Raw genomic sequence first — 13,665 nt, forward strand, 5'->3', positions numbered from 1 at the left:
AACATAATACCTATTGTATTCTATCATTCGCGTAATTAATATTACCAAATATAAGCTATGGAAACACTAAATCAGGCAAACTATGCATGCAAAATAGAATCTGCCAAAAATGGAATAGTTTGCGAAGATGTGAAGGAAAACAATACTTCCCTCACTCTAACAATTCTGAAAAATTATTACAACTCAAATAATTTGCATATAAAAAGTGTGTAAAATTTTCATAAGTTTTTGACGCTCCAATAAAATCATAGAATTTCTGCACTCAACGTAAAAGTTTTTATTTCTGTACAAAATCAAACAAACAAGTATCCACGCTATCCCAAAGGCTTTACTTGGCACCTTATTGAAATAAAAGACACAAAACATGATTACTACAGTGTCTTCATCGTATTAATACACAAAAACAGAAAAGATAAGTGTTGGTTTGTCTCCCAACAAGCGCTTTTCTTTAATGCCTTTTAGCTAGGCATGCTGATATTAATGATGCTCACATAAAAGTAATAATTGAAACATGCAAAAGAGCATCATGAATTATATGACAAGCACATTTAAGTATAAACATCATCCTATGCATAGATATTTGGTGATAAACAATTCATGGGAGAAATAATCAACTAGCATAGGAAGTAAAAACAAGCATGACTTCAAAACTTTGAACACATAGGGAGGAAACATGATATTATAGCAATACCTACAAGCATATACCCCTCTGCCATAATAAATTTAGTAGCATCCTGAAGGAACTCAACAACATAACTATAATACAAAGCATTCCTTTCATGATACATAAGCATAGAATTTTTATTACTACCCACACAAGCAAACTTCTTATAATCCATAATAGTGGTGGGAGCAAACTCAACAAAATAACTATCATGTGATACTTGATTGGCATAATCCAGTTTAGCATTAAAACCATGATGAAAAGTTTCATGGTTATTATTACTCTTTATAGCATACATGTCATTACCATAATCATCATAGATAGAAACTTTGTTGTCATAATCAATTGAAACCTCTTCCAAAATAGTGTACTCGTCACTAAATAAAGTCATGACCTCTCCAAATCCACTTTCATCATTATTCCAAGAATATTCAGCACCCTCCAAAGTAGTGCGAGCATTAGTACCTAGAGTTGACACTCTTCCAAACCCACTTTCATCAATATAATCATCATAAATAGGACGCATGCTATCTTCATAATAAATTTACTCATCAAAACTTGGGGGACAAAAAATATCATCTTCATCAAACATAGCATCCCCAAGCTTGTGGCTTTGCATATCTGTAGCATCATGGATATTCACGGAATTCATACTAACAATATTGCTATCATTATCATCATTCACGGATTTCACATTAAACGATTTTTTAATTTCTTCCTCTAACAATTGAGCACAATTTTCTGAACCATCATTTTCGTGAAAGACATTAAAAAGGCAAAGCAATTGAGGCAACCTAAATTCCATTTTTTTAGTTTTCTTTCATAAAAGCAAACTAGTGAAAAACAAGAAACTAAAAGATTTGATTGCAACATATAAAGATATACCTTCAAGCACTCACCTCCCCCGCAACGGCGCCAGAAAAGTGGTTGATGTCTACTACGCAACTTTATTCTTGTAGACACTGTTGGACCTCCAAGTGTAGAGTTTTGTAGGAAAATAGGAAATTTCTCTCAAGTGGATGACCTGAAGTTTATCAATCCATGGGAGGTGCAGGATGAAGATGGACTCTCTCATGCAACTCTATAATCAAATACAAGAAATCTCTTATTTTCCCAACACAACCAATACAATGGTAAATTGTATAGGTGCACTAGTTTGGCGAAGATATGGTGATACAAGTGTAGTATGGACAGTAGAAATATATTTTTATAATATTAATAAATAATAACCACAATGTATAAAGTGGAAAACAATGAGCAAAACATTGTATAAATTCTTGGAAATAAGGCCTAGAATTCATAGTTTCACTAGTGCAATCTTTCAACAATGCTAACATAATAGAATCATATGATCATCCCTCAACGTGCAACAAAGAATCACTCCAAAGTCCCTATTAGTGGAGAACATAAGAAGAATAAGTTGTAGGCAGTGAACCAGCTCAAAGTTATCCTTTACAATCAATCCATTGAGCTATTCCTATAAGTTTCATAAACATTCCTAGAGTCTGTACAAGAAGAACACCTATGATACATATCAATCAACCCTAGTGTAACCTATATACTCTAATGTCACCTCAAGTACCCGTGGGTTAATTATTTGACATGCATCAAAAAATCTCAGATTCATCAAATTCAATCCAAGACAAATAAATTCAAAGAGTACCCCAAAATTTCTTTCACAGAAAGTAGGATGAAAACGTGCAATCAACCCATGTGCATAGATCCCACAAGGTGACCGAAATCTGCAAGTTGATGCCATAACATATATCAAATGTATCAATAGAATACCTCATTTTCACCACGAGTATCCACATGCAAGACATACGTCAAGTGTTGTGAAACCCAAAGTATTCAATCCAAAATAATGATATTTCAAAGGGAAATATTCAATTCATCACCTCAAGATTGCAAGGGAAGAACACCATATGATCCAACTATATTAACAAAGCACGTCATACATCAAGATCATGGCATCTCAAGAACACGAGAGATAGATAGATAGATAGATAGATAGATAGATAGATAGAGAGAGAGAGAGAGAGAGAGAGAGATATCAAACACATTCTACTGGTACATACCCTCAGCCCTCAGGGTGACTCCATCCTCGTCATGGGCACCACTGGGATGATGTAGATGACCTCCGGTGATGGTTTCCCCCTTCGGCCGGGTGCCAGAAAAGGGCTTTGTATGAGTTGTCTTTGGTACAGAGGCTTGTGGCAACGGAGTGGAAGCTGTAGGTTTATTTATGAGGATTTCTATATACATAGGATTTTGTGCACTCGAACCATGCTAAACGGAGCCACGAGGGGGCCACAAGCTATCACGACATGCTAGTGGGGTCGACGCACCCTATTGGCTTCTGGCCAGTAGGTGGCCCCCCTATGGTGGTTCTTTGCTCCGGTATTTCACATATTTTCCGAAGAAAAAAATCATCAAAAAGTTTTGGGTGATTCCGAGAACTTCTATTTTTTTGCATAAACACTATCCCTTAGTTTCAAACAACTAAGGGAGTCCACATGGGACCCACAGGCCAGGGGCGTGCCATGGAGGCCTGTGGGCCCCACATGTACTTTCTCGACTCCACTTTGTTTTGAATACTTGTTCTGCAAGATAAAAAATGTTATTTATACTCCTCGATATTTTGACCTCTCTATCGCAAGTTCTCATGTTTTTGTCCCAAGTTATTTTTTGTCAAGATCAATATCGCTATGTCATCATCAAGCTCGTGCAAGGATCAATTTTGTGAGAAGGTCATAAATCCCTACCTCCCTCGAGTAATTAAGCATCCACAAACCAAGGAGTTCATGGATGGGGTGCTTCATATCCGAGATCGTCGAGGTCCTAAGAAGGAGGGATACGAGAATGACAGGCTTTAAGATGTGGACGATAAACTCTTCAAGTGCCAAAGCATGGTGGAGCGTGTACTTGATGCCAACCACTCCATGATCAATAATTTTTCCATGAGCAGAAGTGTGACATCAAACACATCTAGGAGTCAGTTGATATCCTTCACGTATGGATTGAAGATCTCCAAGCAAAAGTCTATGACCTGCAAAACCAAAATGGTGAGTATGAAACCAGGTTTAGAAGGAGGAGTTTGGCTCCGGATTTCAAGATGCCGGAGACATACACTTCTTTATTTGATGGAGAACATGTTACTTGGAAAACGGATGGCAATCCCACTACTCCAGAACCACCACAATTGAATAAGGAAACCTGAGTACTCAGGTATGGACACCACCCATGGCTTGTTCCAAGCTTGGTGGAGATGTCGCGGTATCGTATCATCATCGCCTTTTACTATTATTATCTATCTTAGTTTGATTATCACTTATCTCATGAATCAGAAAAGGTATTACTATGAAGTAGTTTTTGAGTGCTTGTCTCATGCCCGTGCTATCAATGTAACCATGCGTGAGAGTTTCTATAATAAAGATTAGTATGAATATCTTTTGCTTTATTTCATCACATCGATCTTTGCAAAATAAATTTCAAATGCTTATCCCAAGGGAAGTAATGACTTCACATAAGGGGTGTAGATGATAAAAATTGTTGAAAGTGACAAACATATCACCGATCATTCAAACAATTCATGAAATAATAAACAAGGAAGAGAAATTTCACATGCAAATATAATATCTTGGACATCCATTATGACTGTGAACCCTGATTAATTATTCTCAAACTTGATCAAATAGTTGATAGTGGACAACGAACAAAACAATATGAGTTATGTTTATGTATATTTGCAAAGAAATTATATTGTCATGGATCCTCCAACATGTGGGGTTTTCTTATAATGTTTTGCTAGCCAAAAAATGAATTGTGTAGAGATACTACCTACAAGAATCCACCATATCTACCTATGAATTATACAAGATCCTTCAATTGAGTTATCAACACAAGCAATAAAAAAATTCTTGAAATATGAATGATATTTTATTGGAAGGGAAAAATAAGCTTTGTACGATGTCATGATGGTGAAGTAATAAAGGTCACCGTCGTAAGTGTCAATATAAAGTGACGTTACTTTGCATTAAGAGTTTGCACATCCAAAAATCAAAAAGCGCATGACAACGTCTACTTCCCTTTATGAAGGGCATATCTTTTATTCCTCAAGTTTTACTTTTATGCAAGAGTTAAAATATCATCTTCTATTCCAATCTCAATTATTATCCACTTGGAAAGCAACATGTGGTGGGGTAAGATCCATGCATATATATCCAGTTCAATATATATAATCATGAGTCATGATTGTTGACAATTATCCCCGTGGTAAGTTTGTTGGGTGGTGACACATTAAACCCTCGTCTTCTTTTGTGTTCAATGGAAATGTTTTGCTCTAAAAATATTCTTCGAGTACCAACAATCATTAGAATACTATTATAACTGAGCATGTGAAGTTTGCCAAAACAAAAGCTCCTACATAGATCCTTTCAGAATGCATGATGAATTGTAATTGCTTGAATGACTGAGAACATAGTTTGTTGGTTTCAAAAGAGTTTATTTTCTATACCTTGACTGATGGATGTATTATTATTTGATCATGAGAGGTCTTATGAATGAATGGCTATTATGATGCTTTTCAATTTGATGTTGCCATGTACATATTTATTTTATCGACACCTCTGTCTCTAAACAAAAGATCATCTTTATTGAGTTCGGCATTCGCTTGAGGGCAAGCGGAGTCTAAGCTTGGAGGATTGCTACATACATTTTGCATCATGCATTCCGAAAGAGGGAGATTGCGAGCAGCAGGAATTCTGACCGAAAAGCTACATCAGAGATAGCTATTCTCTAGAGGTCAAAATACATAAAAAATAATAGAAACATAAGTTTCTTACAAGACCCTTGGTGGGCCACTAGCGAGGTGGCGGACCCTACCCAAGGGCGCCCTTAGGTGGCTTGTGGGTCCCATAGGGGCACACTTATGCTCGTCTTCTCCTATATGAAGGACTTTACCCTAGGAAAAAGTAAACAAATACTTTCGGGACCTTTGGCCACCATCTCGAGGTGGAACCAGAGGCATAGAACTTTTGCTCTGAGGCGGAGCGATTCCACAAGGGAAACTTCCCTCTGGGGGATCGAAGCCATTGTCGTCACAAATGCTCCTCTCAGTGTGGGAGGCTTCATCTCCAATAATATCTTCACCAACATATTCCACCTTAAATTTGGATTTTTTATGTGTTGTATGGATTTTTAAGTGTTCACCAATGCATATGTATTTTTAAAAAATTCTTAGATGCATATGTCTTTCTCAAGTTGAATGTTTTTGCTACAATAGTGATTTTCCTATTGTTTTTTCTAAAAAGGAAATGTTTTCATCGTAAGTTCACAGTTCTTTGTCGGAGTAAGGTGAACATTTTGGAAAAATACAACATTTCTCGAAAATCCAAAAAATGTGTGTTATTATAACATAAATAAATCAGCAAAAAAGATCTACCCGAACAAATTTCACAAGTTGCATGGATGCATTATTTGATATACATGAATATTTTATGCATACAGTGAAAAAAATTAGCAGTACGATGAATTTACATAGAGTGAACAAAACATTTCGTCTAATGTTATAGCATGTTCAAATATTCATACGAAGTTTGTTATTAAATAATAAAAAATGAACACAATTTAGTTGATGGAAATAAAAAAAAATCATGCTATTACTTTTCATGTAAAAATATTACGTATGTAATAACTAGGGAGGCTCCCACCTCGACGGCGCTCAAGCGCAATATAGGAGGTGAATCCTATAAGGCGCGCCATACCACGATAGTCGGGATGACACATAGGGCGAAACTAGCATGCATGCAGTCGATTCCCATGCAATTTGTTTTCGACATAGGTAGTCCATTCCTCCAATCATGCGTCGTACCCCTCCCGTGTCGCTCCCGTAGCGACTTGGAGGGCCAACCCTAGCGCCATCAGGGTTCTCCCTTCCTCCAACGCCCCCCCCCCCCCCCGCCCCCGCCCCTGATGCGGGCGCGCCGCCAAGCGAAGTTAGGTCGGCATCGAAGGCGGCGGGGTTTTCTCTCTCATAGTTCAGGGTTGCTTGCATGGGCGAGCGATGTCGGATGATGTCGGCATGCTGACGGCGGGGCGCTTCGGTGCAGTAGTGAGGGACAGCACGGTTGTGCGCAAGGTGCTCGGTCGTGCTAGTCCATGTTGCGTGCGTGGTGGCAGTTGGTGATGTGCGTCCGTGGCACTCTATATGGATCGCTAGATCCGACCGCAATTCTTCCGGGTGGCATGTGGCGTCCATCGGGAGCTGCTCTTTGTCCGGCAAGACGTTTCCATGAGGCGATAGTGGTCATGATCGTGCGACAACGACTAATTTGGATCTGATCGCGTTCGCTCCTCTACTCGATGTGCTTTTCTGTACACATCGGCCATCTGGGTCATGAGACTTGTCGTATTGATCTACCTTTCCGACCTTGTTTGGCCACGACCGCTGCGACACCCGAGGGTGCCTTTTCTCTCCATGGAGATGTTGGCCGACATTGGTGAAGATCTGGAGCATGAGATGGTGCAGTGTGGCATCTGTCATGTCGACAATGACATGTATGGTTGTTGACGAGTTTAGGAATGCTCCGTTGGAGATCTTCATTTTGTGCTTGACGCCATATAGATTGCTGGATCGGATGGGATTCGGTCGTGTATGCCTCTATTTCAACCTTAGTGGCTTCACGAGGATGTGACACGAAGTTTTGATATCTGTTGACATTATGGGATACGTCTATATTTTAATTTCCAAGGTGAAGACACTGACAGAAAATGTCATGGTGGTTGAGGTCTGAGGCCTTGTCATGATGGATCGAGTCTTCATGGCGATTAGGATTTTGCTTGGTGGTTCGTAACTCGTAGCGGCGACATCGACAAGTGGGGGCGGCAACACAAGTGGAGTACAGAGTTTTAGCTTTGAGGGTGAAAATCCAAGGTCTCGCCTTAATTGGTTGTGCATGGCAATGATTTTGTTGAAGACATTGTTTTGAGAGCGAGGATCTTCTTCACGGTGAAAACCTATGATCTAAGATCGGGCGATGACAATGCTTGTATACTGTTACTTCTTGAAGGTGACGTTTTTGGAGAATTTGGACTTCGAGTGTTGTCTAGGTGGTGATTCCTGCTAAAGTTACAAGGAACTGATCACTTAGCGGGATCTCTCTTTTTCTCTCTCTTCTTTTTGTCTTTTGGCAATGGGCGAGGGTGGGGGAGAAGCAAGCCGAACCTCTAATCGACCCGGACACGTCAAAAATTCTCGGCGCCCAGAGAAAGACATCCGTAATGTCTTTACGACATTGCATTTTTACAAAGGCTGGGTATAGTTGGTAACTTATATTTGTTACACAAGCTGGGTATAATTGGTAACTTATATCCGTAATCGGGTGTTGCATTAATATATTTCCTTGTAAAAAATGCAATTTGTTTTCTTCTTAGCCTTTGCTTATGATTTTCAATAGGATTTTCTTTGGTTTATTTTTTTCCTTGGTTTCTTCTGCTTTTCTCATTTTGGTGTTAGTTTTCTCCATTTTTCCTTTTAACACATATTTTTTATTTCCCCTTTTTAATTTTTATTTCCTTTTCATTTTAGCAATACATGACAATTTTCTAAATCTAGGATTTTTTTTGCAATTCATGAAGAGTTTTTAAAATGCAAACATATTCCTTAAATTTGTGATCACCTTTTAATATTCTTGAAAAAAAATCTAACAATCATAAATACTTTTATTATATTGAAATAATTTTCATAGTTAATTAATATGCGCTTAAATTGACCACAAGTATTTTCAGGAATTATTTAAATACTTGCAAAGAAATTTTAAAAAAAATGCATGGATATTTTATTTTTAATATTCATGAATGAGTTAACAATTATTTTGGAAACTTTGAATCAAAGAAAACCGAAGAAAGAAAACACTAGAAAATGACAACACGCACGCGCACGCTTTTGGAAAGTAAATAATCAAGGGGTACCCCTTGTAGGAGCCCTGCAAGGGTCATTTAGGATGGTGCAGGCCGTTGTCACATATGACGTGTTGTACGCTCCCTTGGGATTTTATTTTCCTTTTTTATGCGTTTTCGGGTTTTAGGTGTTTTATTTTGAGGGGTTTCGGTTTTTGGATGATTTTCTTCTTCTCCAAGAGGCACAAGTTTGTTTCTGCTGAAGGCATATGTTTTACATCCATGAGAGGCACAACTGTGTCTCTCAAAAAGAAAAGAAAAAATAGGTTTTGTTTCTTTCACTAGAGGCACATATTTGCTTTTCGTGAAGGCACATGCTAGCTTTTGCGAAAGGCACAATTGTGCATCTTGGAAAAAAAACATATGTTTTTCTTTCGTGAGAGGCACACATTTGCTTTTCGCGAAGACACATATTTACTTTTTTTGGGGCATAGATTTGCTTTCGTTGTGCCACTCAGAAATGAAAAAATGCATTTTATTTCTTTCTTTCGAGATAGGCATGGACGCACATATTTGCTTCCGCGGGAGGCACATCTATGCCTCTTTGGAAGGGAGGAAACATGCCTTCGACTCGCTTTTTTTCTTTCGGTATTTTTGTGAAAGAAAGTTCATGAAAATATATTAACATGTGATCTAGTTTTGAAGGTCTCGATGCGAGAAATCTGATGGTGAAAGTAGTTCGGAATTTGGAGACAAGGTTTGAGAGATAAAACATTATGAATAAACGAATAATCTATGGAAAAAGAGAAACACTCACGTTGCGACAAGTGGTGCCCATGCAGCGCGCGAGTTGTTGCAACCTAGAAAAGTTGGGAGTGACCTTTGCAAGGGATACCCATTAATTATTATTTTTAGGGGTAAACCAAGTACTATTCATCAAAGAACATAATAAGTGGGATACAATTCGGATCATAGAGTTATCCAAGCCACACATGACGTCCCTCACTCAGAGATGGAGGAAACTTGGCTAGACTATGTGTGTCGAAATTGATCGCACGACTTTCAAAAGTAAAATTACACTAAAATTAAAGTGCTATAAGATTAGTTTCGCTAATGATGGCATTGTAGCTTCCTAGGGCACCTTTGTTGATATCTCCTACCACTAGTTTGGAGTAAGAAGCGATGGCAAAATGTTGAAGATGCAAATCTCTAGCAATGGTGATAGCTCCTACACGCAATGGCCTCGAGGCTCGTTGGATTATGCACTCCTTGTATCACGAGTGAAGAGTTGTTCAAAAAATTTCTTCTTTGGCTCCGCATACCGCTGCCATGGAACCGCCCCTTCACGGTCGCACCGAGCATCAACATGAACTTTGGCGTAACGTAGTGGTGGTGCCTTAGGCCGTTGGCGCCTAACTTGAGAAAGATTTGATGGCCTCTCAATTATATGTGGACGAGTTTCTCTAACCATATCTAGTTCATCAATGAACCTCTTTTATAAATTATAGTTTGCTTGCAGTGTTAGAAATATGCCCTCACGGATGGCCTTGCGTCTAGCACACCACATGCCTTAAAGAGTAACCAAAGATTCGCAAAATGTACATGTGATAATGATTTCATAAGTGTAAATAAGCATTGCTTAGCACTTGGTTCATAGGTAGTTGCCAGAATTTGAGTCAAGTCCTGGTCGACAATAGCCCAAGTACATCCTGACTTTGTGCAAACTATCAATAAGTGTCTCCAGGAGTCGAGCACATCGCATAGTCCGCACAAACCATTGTCTTTCACGTGTTTGTAGGCCCTAACATCTTCCGTTGTGAGTGAATGTGTTGACAACCTCCATAGAAACAACCGTGCATTCGCCCAAACATGTGTCTTTCATAGCGATTTCCAAGCGTCTTGCTCGTCTCTGACGGTACTTGCGCCTTAATTAGTGACTTCGGTGCTTGTGCACTAGATGACTATCTATGGATCATCGTTCCAATTTAAGGCGCGCAAATCACACAAGACAATTGAAACGGGTCGGCCCATTAGCTAGGCAACTCCTTATTTGGTTTTGGCCACATTGAAGATTTCGGCTCACTCATATTGGTTTTTTCTCTAGATTGTTTTACTGTATTTTCTTTCGTTTTTATTTTTCCCTTTCATTTCCATTTTTTTCCTTTTTTAGAAAGATGTTCGTAAATTTTAAAAATAGTTTGGAATGTTAAAGTATTCGTGTTTGAAATACAATCACAGATTAAAAAAATTTGTGTTTCAGAAAATGTTTGGGATTTTTCAAAAATTTATCTCAATTTTTATATTCACGTTTTAAAAACTATACATCATTTCAAAAACAAGTTGTGTTTGTGAAAATATTCACATTTCTTATTTTTTGAAATTAGCATGTTAATAAAAGTTTGAAATTTCAAAAAGTGTACACTTTTTAAAAAAAAAAATGAGCCCACTAGCATTCAATTTTAGAAATAAAATCGTGAATTTTCAAAAAACCGAATTCGAAACGGTACGGCCTCCTGTTTGCTAGAGTACCAGGTCTACTGCAGTGCAGTTTAGCTACATCACAGAGGATAGCTACATGGACCGGCCTAGTCGGTCGGAGGCTCTGCGCGAAAGTGCGCCAGTTTGACGCACGCCTGCGACAAATAGGAGGGAGCTCCAAATATACATTCCGGTGAAGGCTAACGTGCCAGGTGCCTTCGTGCCTAACTTTTTTTTTTTGAAAGCCTTCGTGCCTAAATTGGCAAGCATCCTGGTGACTAATCTTCTCTAATTCGCTTGTAAGATTAACTTTGTGTAGTTAGCACTCTTGGTTACTTGCAGATGTTGTTTGCAGCATTACGTCTGTGGCTGCTTACCAGGTCCATGCAACGCATCATCAATGCGAAAACAATAAAAATAACAACTGGCTGTTGGACTGTTGGTTGTGCTTGATCAGGACTGCCGTTGGCCTGATCTAAGATTCAATTACTTGCCGATCCCGAGGCAAGTCTCCATGCTGACAATATTGACGTGGTCACGCGCGTGTGGTCACTGTTTGCATGTGCAAACGTTGCAGGATCACGAGCTGGTTGTCGCCACCACAGGACGCCGCGGCACTGGAAATCGAGCGAGAAGATTTGCGCTCACGCACTGCTCCCATCAGTTTTGTCCACATCCTCTTTATTCCCTTCACTTTCTCCTGACCTCATGTGCTTGTCATGGCATCCTGATCAGTTCATCGCTGATCTGATGTTAGTCATGTACATGCGGGGTTTCGTGAGTTTCGCCGTGGTGATCTCGGCTCCAAGATCCTCAGAACTAGGATTGGTTGAACTAGGGATGGTTTTTTTTTAAACGGGGGCAAAAGATTTGTCTCATATATTAAATAAGAGGAGAATAGAATTTTTATTACAAACCCCACACTACATAGAGCTCACTTTCCCGGTATGATGATGCCCAACTGTTTTGCTTTTGATGTTGTTGAGCAAGATTGTTGTTGGCGTATTCTTGTGATGAAAGACGCACGCGTTTCACTTATTCCAAAGAATCCATTCGACAAGCATCATAAGGGATGCCAATGCCTTCCTGTTGGGCTTGCTGTCATCGGATTTCTAGACCTATCAATCACTAACTGAATTCTCAAGATGCCAACCTGAATTATTAAAGTCAATCAAGTGGAGCCAGTCGTTCACCATGCTCCAAAGACGGAGTGTGAACCGGCACTTATAGAACATATGGGGATCGGACTCCTCTACTTGCTTGTAGAGTGGGCAGAGGTTACAGTTCGGCCATCCTCGCTTGGCTAGTCGGTCGGCGGTCCAAATACGGTCTTGTGTAGCCAGCCAGGAGAAAAACTTGTCCTTGGGAGGGGCTCACACTTTCCATATCATTTGCTCCATTGCAGAGTAGACCGTACCCAGGAATTGGGCCTTGTAGGCGGAGTCCGCGGAGTATTGCCCTCTTCTCGTGTGCCTCCACAGGATATGGTCTTCTGCATGCTCATCGAGGTGAAGGCCTTGGATGGTGGACCAAAGGGTCACAAATTGTCAAATATGCTCCATGGTGAAGTTTGCGGAAACTTTGACCTTGGCAACCCATGCCCCATTATTGAGGGCCTCTCTCACCTTCCAATTTTTGCGCATAGAAGCCTCGAAAATGAGTGGAGCTAAATCCTTGGGTTTTTGGTTATTAATCCATGGAGCGTCCCAAAAAGGAGTTCTTGTGCCATTACCCATGGTGATGGTGGTGGAAGCGTAGAAGAGATTGAGGTCAATGTTGTCGCAGGGGTTATCCATGCCAACCCATAGTTTGGATGGCTCTTTCCATTCGAACCATGGCCATCTGAGCCGGAAAGCTCGCGCGAACTTTTTTGTGTTAAGCACACCAAGCCCTCCACGCTCGTATGGCCTGCATACCAAGTCCCAGTTGACTTTGCATTTTACCCCTGTTGTCTTGTCAGAGCCATCCCAAAGGAAAACTCTTTCCAATTTGTTGGTGTCGTGGAGGATGCTCTTGGGAACGTTGAGAGTCGTGATGTAGTATAGCACTTGGGACGAGAGCACCCATTTGACTAGAGTTGTGCGCCCAATGGAAGTGATGTTGCCACAATCCCAAGGAGTGAGCTTAGCAGCCACCTTATCCTCCAAAATTTGGAAGTCCACCTTCTTCAGTTGTCGTACAGAGAGAGGAAGCCCTAGATATCTCATTGAGAATGAGGATATTTTGGCCGGCAGGTTGTGCAGGATAGGCGCCAAGTTGATGTTGCTGCATCTGATGGGAACTATCAAACTCTTCTGGAAGTTGGTTGCAAGGCCTATAACCTTGCCAAAGCAGTGAAGGATCTGAGCTAGCTGGTCAATATCCCTCTTGATCGGCGCCATGAAGACCGTCGCATCATCCACGTAGAGAGAGGTACGAACAGAGGCCCTTCGTCCTCGGATCTTGTGCAGAAGGCCCTACGTGGTGGCATTGTCCATGAGCCACTAAAGAGGGTCAATAGCGATGACAAACAGCAGCGGAGACAGAGGTTCTCCAGTAGCGGAGGCAGAGGTTCTTGTAAGTGCATCTAGTGCCCTTAGTGATTTTGGTGGTTTGAAGACTTATATGTTAAGTATCTAATATGT

The 13,665-nt window shown here is 40.1% G+C and overlaps 1 pseudogene; it reads right to left on the bottom strand.

The window, feature by feature from the left end:
- Positions 1-12,162: 12,162 nt before the first annotated feature.
- LOC123441735 lies at positions 12,163-13,422 on the bottom strand (annotated as a pseudogene).
- Positions 13,423-13,665: the final 243 nt, after the last annotated feature.

Source organism: Hordeum vulgare, chromosome 3H (assembly GCF_904849725.1).
Source record: "Hordeum vulgare subsp. vulgare chromosome 3H, MorexV3_pseudomolecules_assembly, whole genome shotgun sequence".
In the NCBI taxonomy this organism is placed as follows: Eukaryota; Viridiplantae; Streptophyta; class Magnoliopsida; order Poales; family Poaceae; genus Hordeum; species Hordeum vulgare.